Below are 16129 nucleotides of genomic sequence, written 5' to 3'. Positions count from 1 at the left end.
GAAAACAGAAACAGGAAGTAAGAGTGAGAGAAAGTTGTGGTGAAAGAGTACAGCAGGGATCACCACCATCCCCTGCCGGAGCCTCGTGGAGCTTTAGGTGTTTTCGCTCTATAAACACTCACAACGCCCGGTCTGGGAATCGAAACCGCGAGTCCGCTGCCCTAACCACTGGGCCATTGCGCCTCCACGTCCAATTAACAATAGTATAGAAAAAGAAATGAGCATAAAAACCATGACCATGATGCCGTTGATGATAATGCTGCTGATGATGATGAGGAAGTGGCTGAGGGTAATTATGATGATAATGTGGCCAATAAATATACAAATTTGTATGTTTTTTTTATTTAGTGTTTTATTTACCACTCTTTTTGCTAGCATGCAGCGATTATGCTTTGCTGAGGAGGTTAGAATAGGACAGAATCATGTTTCGAGTTGTCTTCCATCTTGCTCAGACATGGAAAAAAATTATATCAGTAATTAGCTACTTCATTTTCTTGCTAAATATTTATTTTTGATAAGCAAGGTATCTAGTTAGAAAATCTCTATAAGAGTAACTATCCTGAGAAGTAATTTTTATCGGCACTTCATCAAGGCTTTTCGGTAGGAACCGACGTTACTACCATTTTTAACCCCAGGAGGGTTACTACCATTTTTAACCTCCTCCAGCAGGTTACCGATGCAATTTGCATCCGATATATATTTCAAGCAGGGGAGCGAATCCCTACCATCTCCTAGCGACGACGTTGGGACCACCAGACCACCGGTTTCGAGCTAATTGTGCTCATCCTCTGTGGTGGACACCCATTCCTTACTGGTAGCAGTAGTTCGTTCCAGCTCGCAATATTTAGAAAAAAAGTGACAACCAGTCACTGATCTTGCAACAAGCAAAATATCTAGTTAGAAAGGAGTGGCTGTGTGGTAAGTAGCTTGCTAACCAACCACATGGTTCCGGGTTCAGTCCCACTGCGTGGCACCTTGGGCAAGTGTCTTCTGCTATAGCCCCGGGCCGACCAATGCCTTGTGAGTGGATTTGGTAGACGGAAACTGAAAGAACCCTGTCGTATATATGTATATATATATATAAGTGTGTGTGTATGTGTTTGTCCCCCTAGCATTGCTTGACAACCGATGCTGGTATGTTTACGTCCCCGTCACTTAGCAGTTCGGCAAAAGAGACCGATAGAATAAGTACTGGGCTTACAAAGAATAAGTCCTGGGGTCGATTTGCTCGACTAAAGGCGGTGCTCCAGCATGGCCGCAGTCAAATGACTGAAACAAGTAAAAGAAAAGAAGAAGAAAAAAAGAAAGTAACTGAGCTGCTTCTTGCAACACATAACCAATATATACAACTAAAGCAGAAGTTCTCAACCATTTCTTATCTATGGACCCCTTTGATTACTACTTTGTTCTGGTGGAACCCCATGGCCATCTGATGTTTAAAAACTAGTTTCATAGAAACTTGTTTCAAAATTCCTATTTTGTTCATCACATATCAACTTGTGTAGGTCGAACTATGTAAATTGTTAGAGAAAAAAAAAACCTAGCTATTTCTTGCAATACATAGCAATATAAAGCAAAATTTTTTCAGGGGCCCTTAAAATACTATTGTGGATCCACAATTTAGTATTTTGTTGAGTGGAACCCCAAAAATCTTATATGGACCCTTAGGGGTCATTTGGACCCCAGTTGAGAAGCACTGATATAAAGCATATTATTTGTTGTTTTGCTCCAAATCAGCCTTGATTGAGCAGACTTAACGTCAAATGAAAAGCATCTTTGACTACCCTATTCCATTGTTCTAGATATAAAGTGTTTAGCAGCACATTATCACATGTACTCGTACTCACTCTTTTCAAGGCAACACAGTGCTAATTTAAAAAGTCTTTGCCGATATTTCTATGAGATGAAACGAATGTACAGAGTCTTCCTCATCGGTAGGTTCGATTGAACGAAGTTAGGAAAATTTCGGATAGAAAAGTGGGTGGATATGCAAGATCAAATTAATGAGCAGGTAGACAGGAAGCTGTTCATATTGAAAACAAGAGAGGCAGCCTCTTGGGTTGGAGTTTATGTCTAGTTTGTGGTGTTAGAAAACTGAAAACCAAAGTAAAATAAATATTTCCTAGACAGAGGTTGCCGGGTTCTAAAGTTAAGGGCAGTGAGCACATAAAAGAATCGCCATGATACATACCAAACATATTTCTCATATTACGCGAAATATTTCATTAGTTATAATATATTTAATTGTATTCTACATTCATTAATTTCATGTTTCAGTATCAAGGTCATTATGTATGACACTTAAGGCGGCGAACTGGCAGAATCGTTAGTACGTCGGGCGAAATGCTTTGCAGTATTTGGTTTGCCGTTACGTTCTGAGTTCAAATGCCGCCGAGGTCGACTTTGCCTTTCATCCTTCCGGGGTCGATAAATTAAGTACCAGTTACGCACTGGGGTCGATATAAGCGACTTAATCCGTCTGTCTGTCCTTGTTTGTCTCCTCTGTGTTTAGCCCCCTGTGGGCAGTAAAGAAATAGGTATTTCACCCGTCGCTACGTTGTGAGTTCAAATTCCGATGAGATCGACTTTACCTTTCATCATTTCGGGGTAGATAAAATAAGTACCAATTCAACAGTGGGGTTGATGTAATCGATTCCTCCCCTTCCTCCAAAATTGCTCCCCTTGCGGCAAAATTGGAAACCATTATTTATGAAACTTACAACTACTGATATAGGTGTGACGTGAAAAACACGAAGAAACCCCACGGGATCGTCGAGTGTCGTGACGTTATGACATCAAAGTTTGTTTGGAGTCTTCAGATGTCAATGGCCACCGACATATCACAGAAGATTGAGCGCAATGTTGGTCAAATAAAGTAATGACCCCCAGAAAGCTCTTCGAAGTCCACGCGTTTAACAAAAGTATAAAGAGATTCGACTTTTATCGCATAAGTAAACTAAAGTGTTATTCTTTTAGTTTTACTCTTTTACTTGTTTCAGTCATTTGACTGCGGCCATGCTGGAGCACCGCCTTTAGTCGAGCAAATCGACCCCAGGACTTATTTTTTGTAAGCCTAGTACTTATTCTATCGGTCTCTTTTGCCGAACCGCTAAGTTACGTGTACGTAAACACACCAGCATCGGTTGTCAAGCGATGTTGGGGGGACAAACACAGACACACAAACGTATACACACACACACACACCACACACACACACACACACATATATATATATATATATATATATACACACACATATATACGACGGGCTCCTTTCAGTTTCCGTCTACCAAATCCACTCACAAGGCTTTGGTCGACCGGAGGCTATAGTAGAAGACACTGGTCCAAGGGGCCACACAGTGGGACTGAACCTGGAACTGTGGGGAAAGACACCTATTTTGAAAAATGTGCTTTGTTAGAGTCGTTGCTCTCTTTGCTTCCCTATTAGCGATGTCACTGTTCCTAGATGGGATTCTAGGTTGTATTGAAGAGCTCTTCTCCATTGCTTAAATGATTTTGATCTTACACAATATTTAGTCCTGACTCCATTGATAACCAATCAGTGACTGTCATATTCTTTTCTACTCTAGGTATAAGGCCCGAAATTTTTGGGGAGGGGGCTAGTCGATTAGATTGACCCCAGTACGCAATTGGCATTTCATTTATCAACCCCGGAAGGAGGAAAGGCAAAGTCGACCTCAGTGGAATTTGAACTCAGAACGTAAAGTCAGACGAAACACCGCTAAGCCTTTCGCCTGGCGTGCTAACGTTTCTTATTTCTTTATTGCCCACAAGGGGCTAAACGCAGAGGGGACAAACAAGGACAGACAAACGGATTAAGTCGATTACATCGACCCCAGTGCGTAACTGGTACTTAATTTATCGACCCCGAAAGGATGAAAGACAAAGTCGACCTCGGCGGAATTTGAACTCAGAACGTAGCGGCAGACGAAACACCGCTAAGCCTTTCGTCTGGCGTGCCAACGTTTCTGCTAGCTCGCTACCTTCGGTGACTGACATATTGTGTACAGACGAATGAAGAAATTTTGAGAAAAGTTGGCCCATCTGGCGCATAATTTATTTCCACCAATCACAAGCGTTGGATCTCGACTAATCCATCAACATGAACTTAGTTGAGATTATCATTTCTTCAACCAATGAAATGTTTAATTTTTATGCATCTACTTGGTTCTTTCTTTCATCCCTTTTACGCTTAATAAATAACCGGGATTTCTCACCCATTATAGATATTATCGCAGGGCAGCAGGAATTAATGTCAGCTGCAGCAGAATGTAAAGGAAATTCTCTCACTCACTTCTCAAACATTTTCTCTCTAGAAACGACAACAAACACATTTTATGTAGACACACATTATTATTCCTCCCCAACTCTCTCTCTCTCTCTCTCCTCTCTCTCTCTCTCTCTCTCTCTCTCTCTGAGTTAACATACCTGAATATAGAACACATGTATATACAAACGTGAAACGGCACACACTGTAAAATTTTGTCTCAGAGAAATTGGATCTTTTCGGTTTGACCGGCAGTTTTTTAAAATAATTTCCACGTAACTAAACGCTTTTAAACTTCATATACTGGTAGAATGTGTTTATAAAACATCTTTCTCTCTTGGCTTTATTGAGAAAATTCTATGGTTTGTAAGATATTTGTTGTTTTTTTTCTTCAATTTCTGCAATTTCAACCAGTCAATGACGTCCATTGAGGTGAAAACATTCTGTGCCGTATGAATATGTCCCTCGTTTCAGAAACAGATTGGGTTTATTTATATTTCTGAAGAAAAAAAATACCCTTCCTCCCACCCCTAACCCTAACCCTAACTCTAACTAACCCTAACTAACTCTAACCCTAAAACAGATTGAAATGCAATAGATCGATATTAGGGTCATAATTATGGGTGACAATTTCAAATGACACCGCTAGAAAAAATCTGCCGGTCAAACCGAAAAGATCCAGAAACTTTCCATAGATTTACGTATTAAAAGCAGTGTGAGTGGCAGCGGATTACCAGTTATAGTGTTCCATTTGATTTAGTCTCCTCAGTGACAAAAACTTGTTCGCATATAGAAATCGATAGACAAAACATATGTAGTGGTTTGGGCGAAAGCTAGCTAAGTAAGTGGTATTAAATTAACATAACAGATGAAACAGCATTAGATTAAAATACCCGTGTGTATAAACTTGGAATGGCACTAATTGCAAAATTTTGTTGCAGAGAAACTTCTCAAAGATATTGTATTAAAAACACAGGGATTCGCTCTTAATGCTTTGAATCTCTGAATACGGTGTTTTATCGCCACACACATATAAATGTGTATTAAAAATAAATACGTATAAAAAAGTTTATCTTTTACTCTTTTGGTAGCTTATATTGATTTTTTTCTTCACATTTTTTTCTCATTTACACACTGAGCTGAAAGATAGTAAATCAGAAGCATTTATGTTTGTTTATGTTCTGAGTTCAAATCTTCTCAAAGATTTGCATTCTTTCCTTTCAGGAGTGGCTGTGTGGTAAGTAGCTTGCTAACCAACCACATGGTTCCGGGTTCAGTCCCACTGCGTGGCATCTTGGGCAAGTGTCTTCTGGGCAAGTGTCTTCTTGGGCAAGTGTTCTTCTTCCCCGGGCCGACCAAAGCCTTGTGAGTGGATTTGGTAGACGGAAACTGAAAGAAGCCTGTCGTATATATGTATATATATGTATGTGTGTGTGTGTTTGTGTGTCTGTGTTTGTTCCCCTAGCATTGCTTGACAACCGATGCTGGTGTGTTTACGTCCCCGTCACTTAGCGGTTCGGCAAAAAGAGACCGATAGAATAAGTACTGGGCTTACAAAAAGAATAAGTCCCGGGGTCGAGTTGCTCGACTAAAGGCGGTGCTCCAGCATGGCCGCAGTCAAATGACTGAAACAAGTAAAAGAGTAAAGAGAGAGTTGGTAAAATACCAGTCAGTCAAGCAGAAATGCCAATTTCTATTTTTCTCTCAACCTCTTCTCTCTATGAGAGAGAGATTGACTACGCTGTACTACGAAAGAGTTACGCATGACATCTCACAGAGTCAGCTGTGATGACACGCAACTAAATCTCTCTGGAGACTTCGGCTGGGCCACTCACAGATGATGATGTGACCGAGCTAAAGAATGATCTAAAAAAACATTCTGAACTAGGCCAGCCTTTATAATAACAAAATTATTTGAGTTTGAACAGTGAATATACTCTTACTCTCTCTTTTACTTGTTTCAGTCATTTGACTGCGGCCATGCTGGAGCACCGCCTTTAATCGAGCAACTCGACCCCGGGATTTATTCTTTTGTAAGCCCAGTACTTATTCTATCGGTCTCTTTTGCCGAACCGCTAAGTAACGGGGACATAAACACACCAGCATCGGTCGTCAAGCAATGCTAGGGGGACAAACACAGACATACAAACACACACACGCATATATATATATATATATATATATATATACGACGGGCTTCTTTCAGTTTCCGTCTACCAAATCCATTCACAAGGCTTTGTTCGGCCCGAGGCTATAGTAGAAGACACTTGCCCAAGGTGCCACGCAGTGGGACTGAACCCGGAACCATGTGGTTGGTAAACAAGCTACTTACCACACAGCCACTCCTGGTTAGATTTTATGGTTAATCATTAATCATAGGGATTTGCAATAATATAATGATTCTAGTATCAAACTGCATCAGACTTGATTATGGATGCACCTCATACCCTGTATATTATTGCATTTGCATAGCATTGTTCCAGCATTTTGTCTTTCAAAACTAATATCCAGACTCATTGTTCGTCATAGGGGTGCTGTGTCTGCTCCAGGGTATACACTTATCCGTGTATGAAATTCAAGCAACACAAAGAAGATTTAGTTTTGATTCTCATCTTTAACCCTTTGATTAAATAAGTCTAGGAAACACCAATAAAATATCAGTGGGTCGATAAAATCGCCCTACAGTGCTTCACTAGTTCTTCGTTGTATAGGCCCAGGAAAGAAGAAAAGCAAAGTTAACCTCAGCAGAATTTGAACTAAGAATGCAACACATGCTGGGATTAAATCGGATAAAACATTTTCTCCCATATCCTAACGATTCTGCAAAGCAGCCAGTCTAATCATTTAAAGGTTAATGGACAAGAAAATATTGAATAATTAAAGGAAACTTGCAAAGTTCAGAATTAGAACTACAAAACTTTTGGCGAAAACTTTGAAAAAATATTGTTTGTAAGAAAAGTATTTCTATTAATTTTGATTTTTATATTTTCTTTTACTTATTTTCTTTATGGATTTTTTCTCCAATTTTATTCTTGTTTTGTTAGGGAATATCTAAAAGTTTTTCTATCTCTTTCATGTTGTTGTTACAATTATCAGCTTTGCTGTCTTGTTTCCTCAGGGCAAAATATCTAAGATTAAAGGAAAAGCTTTTTATTCCTTTGGATAAATGAAACTTCTGTGATAGTATCGACTGCAGACCAACTGTTGTCACACAACCCCATTCCTAATACCCACACAACTCACCACAGACACAGCCTCTCATTTGAGTTTAAAATGGAAAATAGAAAAGAAAAAGATAAAGGAATCTTCTTTCGACTAGGTGTGTTTTCCACCTTCATCTGGTGAGATTTTATTATAGTTGTTGCTGTTATTTTTTTCCCAGGTCTGCTCCAATCCGGAGTTGAACTCATTAAAGGTATTCTAGCAGCATAACCATCAAAACATTTTCCCAGATAAACTGTGTATATGACTTCATTATTTAATACGTTTCCCTCTTTTAATATGTTTTCCCTATTTTTAAAATAGTAGTGTGTAATCTCTGGGGAATTTGGCTGCTATTAATGGTGAGTCAAGTAATGAGAAGAAGGCTTCTTTGTTGACCGTTGCTAATGAGGATAACGATACTGGTCGCGATAATCCTTTGTACTATAGGCACAAGGCCTGATACTGGTCATGGTAATAACGACATATCATCAATAATGATCATAATAAATTCATGTGGTATATCATCAAGTATTCGGAGACCCCCTTCGGTCACGACACAGACCATGGGATTGCACCTAGAAAGTTGCCCTCCTAGACACAATTCCGGGCGAGGTTGTTTATGGAAGACCAGTAGTCGCCCATGCATACCAGCCTCCCCTCTCCACGCCACCAGTGTTATCCAAGGGAAAGGCAAAGGGCCCGATACAGCTTGGCACCAGTGACGTCGCAGCTCATTTCTACAGCTGAGTGAACTGGAGCAACGTGAAATAAAGTGCCTTGCCCAAGAACACAACACGCAGCCCGGTCCGGGATTCGAGCTCACAACCTCACGATCGTAAGCTCGACGCTCTAATCACTGAGCCATGCGCCACACAGTGAAATCTATATGACAAATTATCCTGCATGTTAAAAACAACGGCAGTCAGCAATGTACGAGCTGAAATTTAAAGACAATAATATGTTGCATAACATCGCTATGATTCTCACTTACAAACCAAGAAATCCTAAAACAAGCAATAGAAAGATCTACGGCTTCGCAATGAGGTGGGAGTTAATTTCGGAATTTCCTTCTCCTAGGGGGATGTCTAAACAAAGACTACGGGTTTCTTACCGCCATCTGTTGGATGGCTGTTGATTTTACTGAAGTCTTGATTGGTTTTTGCTTCTCACCGTGTTGGATGTCAAACGAAAACTACTGTTAATAATGCAGGGTCAGTAGGATTGTCAGTTTGGTCGCCAAACATGCGACAGGTTGTATTCGGTTACATGTTACCAACATACTAAGATATATATATATATATATATATATATATTATATATATATATATATATATATATATATATATATATATTTATTTATAAATAAGGATAATATCGATATTATCAAGTGGCCAGCATGGGAATAAATACCATACAAAGATAATAATTTTTTACAACTATAAATAAGGGTGTCTGAGAGACACTACCATGCCGAAATAGCAGTCAAACCCTGACTCTAAAAACCACCTAAAATGTTCATATCACACCATATCTCATGGTGAGGTATGAACATTTTAGGTGGTTTTTAGTGTCTGGGTTTGACTGCTATTTCGGCATGGTGGTGTCCCTCGGACATCCTTATTTATAGTCATATATATATATATATGATTGAATTTAAGATAGTTATCTAATCTAATAATAATGGTTTCAAACTGGGGAATATTCAATTAAGAATACCGGATAAGAAACAATCCAAGAATGAGATAATTATCTTAGACTTCGTACATTATATGTGACAGCCTTTAAAATTAGATTAATGACGTTGCATCTCACTTCACCTGTGATATGACAACACATTCTTGTCAGCTACAATTGTGTAATATCTTATATTTCAAATTAAATAAATGCAGACTATTTTGAATGCATGAAACCGCTGGTAATATACTCTTGACTTTAGCTTTATCAAATGATTTATAATCCATCCAGTCAGTGTTGAAGCACTTTTTGATACACTTATATATTTCTGACAAGTGATTATTGATCGTGTTAAGCAGAATTTTATATATATATGATGATTGATTCAGCTTGGCAGATGATAGCCATCCCATCAACAAACACACCACATCCCATCACACAGCACAATCCCTCCGTTGATGAGCCCTCAGATGACTTTTAAGGCCAGCTGATGGGTGACAGTGTTGAAAACACAAGCAACAGAAATTCTTTTCTACTCTAGGCACCAGACCCGAAATTTTGTGTGAGGAGGCTAGTCAATAACATCGACTCCAGTACTCAACTGGCGCTTAATTCATCGACCCCGAAAGATGAAAGGCAAAGTTAACCTCGGCGGAATTTGAACTCAGAACGTAAAGACAGACGAAATACTGCTAAGAATTTCGCCCAGCGTGCTTAACGTTTCTTTTTTTTTTATTGCCCACAAGGGACTAAACATATAGGGGACAAACAAGGAGAGACAAAGGGATTAAGTCGATTACACCGACCCTAGTGCGTAACTGGCACTTAATTTATCGACCCGAAAGATGAATGGCAAAGTCGACCTCGGCGGAATTTGAACTCAGAACGTAAAGACAGGCGAAATACTGCTAAGAATTTCGCCCAGCGTGCTAACGTTTCTTATTTTTTTTATTGCCCACAAGGGACTAAACATATAGGGGATAAACAAGGACAGACAAAGGGATTAAGTCGATTACACCGACCCTAGTGCGTAACTGGTACTTAATTTATCGACCCCGAAAGATGAAAGGCAAGTTAACCTCGGCGGAATTTGAACTCAGAACGTAAATACAGGCGAAATACTGCTAAGAATTTCACCCAGCGTGCTAACGTTTCTTATTTTTTTTATTGCCCACAAGGGACTAAACATATAGGGGACAAACAAGGAGAGACAAAGGGATTAAGTCGATTACACCGACCCTAGTGCGTAACTGGTACTTAATTTATCGACCCCGAAAGATGAAAGGCAAAGTTAACCTCGGCGGAATTTGAACTCAGAACGTAAAGACAGACGAAATACTGCTAAGAATTTCACCCAGCGTGCTAACGTTTCAGCCAGCTCGCCGCCTTACAAGTGACAGATATTATGCTAGTTTCTTTTACATCATTGCTCTTTGGAATCTGATTCCGTTTTTGTGAACTAGCTTATCTCTTTTAAGTTCAGATATTGACTTACAAGTTAAGTGTCATATGACACAAGTCGTAAGAGGCGGTTTGTGTTTAAGATTAATTACTTACCTGGGCATTTCGATTTTCATGTAACTTCATGATTCACGTATCCTGCTTTTGACAGCTGAACACGATTACACATAATACACATACAATGTTCCCTGTTGATTTCATTTCCATTCGTTCCTTTGTGACAGACCCTTTTAAGCTCAGAGGACTGAATCTTTTTTTCCTATCAGGCTTTGCAAACAGTCCTAACAGCATCTCTCAACTTGTTCCGATCCAGAACATCAGTTTCCAAATCACTTTAGTTCATATCTAGTTTCTTTAGGTTTTCCTTCCCACAATCTTTATACCTTTCCCTCGGCTTATGATGTGGCCGATTAACAGAATTGAGCTCACCATAAAAAAGACGCTTTGGCAATCGCTCATCCATCATGCTAATAACATGTCCAGCCCATCTCATATGAGCCAAGATAACATGTTGTTCAATTGAAATACAACGTGCCATGCGCAAAACTTCTGTATCTAATATGAAACTTGCTCACTTGAGGCACTTTTGATGAAATCTCTCCAGCATTTTCATATGACACCTGTAAGTGGTCCACGTCTCACTCGAATAAAGGAGTGCATTCAATACACACGTTTTATAGTCACTGAATATCGCCTGCAGGGAAATACCTCTATCCGCCCATACTCGCTTTTCGAGTTTTCCAAATGCAACACTTCCCATCCGTATTCGATAGTATATCTCTGCATCAAGACCACCATCTCTTGACAGTTTGCTTCCAAGACAAACAAAAGTGTCAATGATTTCTAACCTCATTCTATTCGCAAAAAATGTTTATACATGTATATCACCGTGACCAACCAGGCTATCAGATGTTGCTGCTACACATCGCTGGTCACAATGCACTTCGCATTGTTTTAGCCTTCAAATGACGCCACTCCGCTGGCTAAGCGAGCAGGCCAACAGAAGAAAGAGTGAGAGAAAGTTGTGGCGAAAGAGTACAACAGGGATCGCCACCACCCCGTGCCGGAGCCTCGTGGAGCTTTAAGTGTTTTTGCTCAATAAACACTCACAACGCCCGGTCTGGGAATCGAAACCGCGATCCTACAACCGCGTGTCCGTTGCTCTAACCACTGGGCCATTGCGCCTCGACACACACACACATATATATATACGCGCACTGTCACACACAAACACATATATATTTCTTTACTACCCACAAGGGGCTAAACACAGAGGAGACAAACAAGGACAGACAAACGGATTAAGTCGATTACATCGACCCCAGTGCGTAACTGGTACTTAATTTATCGACCCCGGAAGGATGAAAGGCAAAGTCGACCTCAGCGGAATTTGAACTCGGAACGTAACAGCAGACGAAATACGGCAACGCATTTCGCCCGGCGTGCTAACGTTTCTGCCAGCTCGCCACCTTCATAAACACATATAGCTATGTGTGTGAATGTACGCATGCATGTATGTATGTAAAACAGTTTGACTCAGTTCCGCATGACTTTCGTGGACATGCCTGTCCTTAACAGATGCTGCTCTTATCATCTCATGGGTTGAATATGTCCTACATACAATATTTTATTTCAAGTCACAAGGAGTTGAATTTAACTGTTATTAAAATATATTTTTACGCCTTCCAAATATGTTGAGTGCTATTTTCTTTCATTTGTTGTCTCATGTATGTGTGCGTTTGTCTGCGTCTGTATGTGTGTGTTTGTGTGTTTGTGTGTGTGTGTATGTGTGTGTGTGTGTGTGTGGTGTGTGTGTGTGTGTGTACTTATGTATATGATGTCATTAAAAGTTTAGTTTGTATTTTATTTCTTACTTTAATATGAGTATATTTTTGCAATAAATATAATTACAATTTTCTGTAAATTTAATAAATTATATTTAATGCAGCCATACTAGATTACATTTATTTCAATGTAGCCTTCAGGTATAAAAACCATTCCTCTAATTCCAATTTAGAATGTAGTTGTTAGATTAGTTCACGAAAGTGTCATCCTCGAAAATAGAGGTGATACATCTTGGAGACGAATAGGAGTAAAAGGCACACAATCAATATACATTAATAGCTTTGATACATTATGTATCGGATTTTTTCGGTTTGGACGTCAGTTTTTAACATAATCTCCACGTAACTAAACACTTTTAAACTTCGTATACTGGTAGAATGTGTTTATAAAACATCATTTTCTCTTGGCTTTATTGAGAAAATTCTATGGTTTGTAAGATATTTGTTGTTGTTTTTTCTTCAATTTCTGCAATTTCAACCAATCAATGACGTCTATTGAGGTAAAAAATATTTTGTGTCGTATGAATATATCCCTCGTTTAAGAAACAGATTGGGTTTATTTACATTTGTTGAAGAAAAAAAGATACCCTTTCCTAACCCTAACCCTAAAACAGGTTGAAATGCAATAGATCGATACTAGGGTCATAATTATGGGTGACAATTTCATATGACACCGCTAGAAAAAACTGCCGTTACAACCGAAAAGATCCTATGTATCAAATATTAAGATTTTAATATCCTAGCACAGAGTTTCCGTTCAGAGAAAGAATTTTAGTTTGTTTTTCATCGTTGTTGTTGTTAGGTACAGCTCGGGCCTGATCGATCAGAAATATGGTCAAAGGTGTTCCATCGTGAATAGTCCTGAATCGTTTAAAGATATCTATGACTAGCAGTATCGCCCGGCGTTGCTCAGGTTTGTAAGGGAAATAACTATAAAGCATTTTTAGAGAGTTATAGCCAAAAAATAGCAAAAAAATGGAAAAAAATGATGGTAAATTTTTTTTGAGATTTAAAAAAGGTGGAGTTGCGACCCCTAGACAGTTTGTGGTTCGTGTTTCTGATTCTCGACCCCATGTCGAATTTATCGATTTTTTTCAGAACTGGGGGAACTTTTCAAAATTTTCGCTGCGTTAGTTTTGAATTATGACATTGGGCTATGTGTGTGTCAAGTTTCATCAGAATCGGTTGAAAGCCGTGGTCAGAGTGAAGGTACGAGAAAACAGACACACAGAAACACGCACAGACAAACTGCCGTTTATATAGAGAGAGATTTCATTGTGCATCTGCTTCTTATAAGATGGCAAGGTGTATCTGAGAGAATTTTGGTTAGGATTTCTTGCAGCTTTACATATGTGTTTTCTGTTAAAATAGCTTTTATGCAGCTTACGCGACGTAGTTACTTAATCTGAAAGTGTTGAGCTTTTATTTTCCTTATTAAACTCGTAATATTTAAAATATTTGCGTATCTGCTTCTCAGTTTATGCTAACTTGCGCAGGTATAGCTGTGCAGCTTAGAAGCTTGCTTGGAAACCCTGTGTCTTACGTTCAGTGCCTCATACTACTGCGTCAGTGTTTCGTGAGTGAAATTTGTTGAAGAAAACTGTTTGGAAGCCGGTCGTATATATATATATATATATATATATATATTATATATATATATATATATATATATATATATACCGGAGTAAACACATAAATGTGAAACAAGGTGGAAAAAAGAGTACTCAAATACCAGTGGTAGAGTAATATGCTTTATTTTAAGCAGCAGAAAATTCAACAAAATCTGTTACTCGTTGCCGTTCATCAGGCAACGAGAAACTCAGAGTAACAGATTTTGTTGAATTTTCTGCTGCTTAAAATAAAGTATATATATATATATATATAACCGGTAAGCGGCAGGTGGTTGCGCGGTCGGCAGCAGAAGCAGACAAAAGTAATGGCAAGTTGGCGGGTTGCCGCACCGCTGCTGCTACTACTGCGCTGTTAGAGGGCCTAAACAAGAGCATTCGGTGGTACTCGGATGGGGGGCCCGGCCGCGACTTGAAATGGGCGGATCGCGGTTTTTTCAAAACAGCGCTAATGATCCTTCCGCAGGTTCACCTATGGAAACCTTGTTACGACTTTTACTTCCTCTAAGCGATCGGGTTCGGTCGTCTTCTCCGGGCCATCAGAGAACGCGCCGACGACGGCGCGGAACGCTGCCGCACGTAAGCGGACTCGTCGGCCAGATCCGGTAGTAGCGACGGGCGGTGTTATACAAAGGGCAGGGACGTGATCGACGCGGGCTGATGACCCGCGCCGACCGGGAATTCCTCGTTCACGGGGTTGGTTCCAGGCCCCGATCCCTATCACGGGAGGTGGTTCAGAGGTTTCCCAATCCTCTCGGGTCGGGGGAGACGCGCCCGCTGATACCTCTAGTGTAGGCTGCGTGCGGCCCCGGACGTCTAAGGGCATCACAGACCTGTTATCGCTCCACCTCGTGCGGCTTTCTGCCGCCCGTCCCTCTAAGAAGCGCTGCGTTCGCCAACCAACTGGCCCGGACGCGTCCGCGTGCCGCCGCCGCGCTCGCGCGGGCCGAGTCGACCGAGTCACCACCGCCGCTCCGCAACCGACGCCGCAACCATGCCGCGAGGGGGACGGCAGCCGGACGCGGTCGCAGCCCTGGACGCGAAGGAGAGCGGTGGCAACGACAAGCCCGGGCCGCGCGCGGAGCTAACGACGACGGCTTCGGCGCCGCCGCGCTACCGGAAAAGCACTAATCGACGCGCTAGTTAGCAGGCCGGAGTCTCGTTCGTTATCGGAATCAACCAGACGGATCGCTCCACCAACTAAGAACGGCCATGCACCACCACCCACCGAATCGAGAAAGAGCTATTGATCTGTCAATCCATCCAGTGTCCGGACCGGGTGAGTTTTCCCGTGTTGAGTCAAATTAAGCCGCAGGCTCCACTCCTGGTGGTGCCCCTCCGTCAATTCCTTTAAGTTTATGTTTTGCAACCATACTTCCCCCGGAACCGACTATGGTTTCCCACGCAGTCTCCCCGTCGGATCATCGAAGCGAACGCCGGCGGAGCGCCAGTCGGCATCATTTACGGTCGGAACTACGACGGTATCTGATCGTCCTCTAACCTCCGACTTTCGCTCTTGATCGAGGAAAACATGCTTGCCACACGCCGTCGCTGCAGTGCGTCTTGCGACGATCCAAGAATTTCACCTATAACTTCGCAATACGACTGGCCGCGATAGCTCCCTTCGATCATTGCCTCGTCGTGAACGGAGACTGACGGATGACGCGCGGACGAGGCCATTTTCCATCATTCCATGCTTTTCGTATGCAAGCCGGCAGGGCTCATTCTGACACTCTAATTTTTTCACAGTGAACGTACCGGCCGCCTCGGACATTCGGCGAAGAGCACCCTCGGAGGAACCGTGCGGGCTGAAACGACCGAGAGGTGGACGTGCTACTACCGCTAAAACGCGAACGGCGACGACGCCCAATAGCGCACCCGCTTCGTGGCTCCCGTGCGCGCTGAACCGACCCGTGCGACGACGAGGTCGCGCGCAGGCGTGAAACCGGACGACGCGCGCGGGCGAAGACGAGCGCAGGACGGCGGCCGACGCGGCGGCGACACGAGCAGAGCTCTGCGGCCCGACTGCG

The 16129-nt window shown here is 41.5% G+C and overlaps 1 long non-coding RNA gene across 1 annotated transcript; it reads right to left on the bottom strand.

The window, feature by feature from the left end:
- Positions 1-776: 776 nt before the first annotated feature.
- On the bottom strand, positions 777-15929 carry LOC118764638. Its single transcript, XR_005000456.1, has 3 exons — positions 15535-15929; positions 15487-15489; positions 777-786 (listed from the first exon to the last, which is right to left on the bottom strand). It is a non-coding gene; the product is annotated as an uncharacterized LOC118764638 (long non-coding RNA).
- Between the last annotated feature and the right edge of the window lie 200 nt (positions 15930-16129).

Source organism: Octopus sinensis, linkage group LG8 (assembly GCF_006345805.1).
Source record: "Octopus sinensis linkage group LG8, ASM634580v1, whole genome shotgun sequence".
NCBI lineage: Eukaryota > Metazoa > Mollusca > Cephalopoda > Octopoda > Octopodidae > Octopus > Octopus sinensis.
Note: the sequence above shows the minus strand (reverse complement) of the source record. Positions and strands in the feature narration are given on the sequence as shown.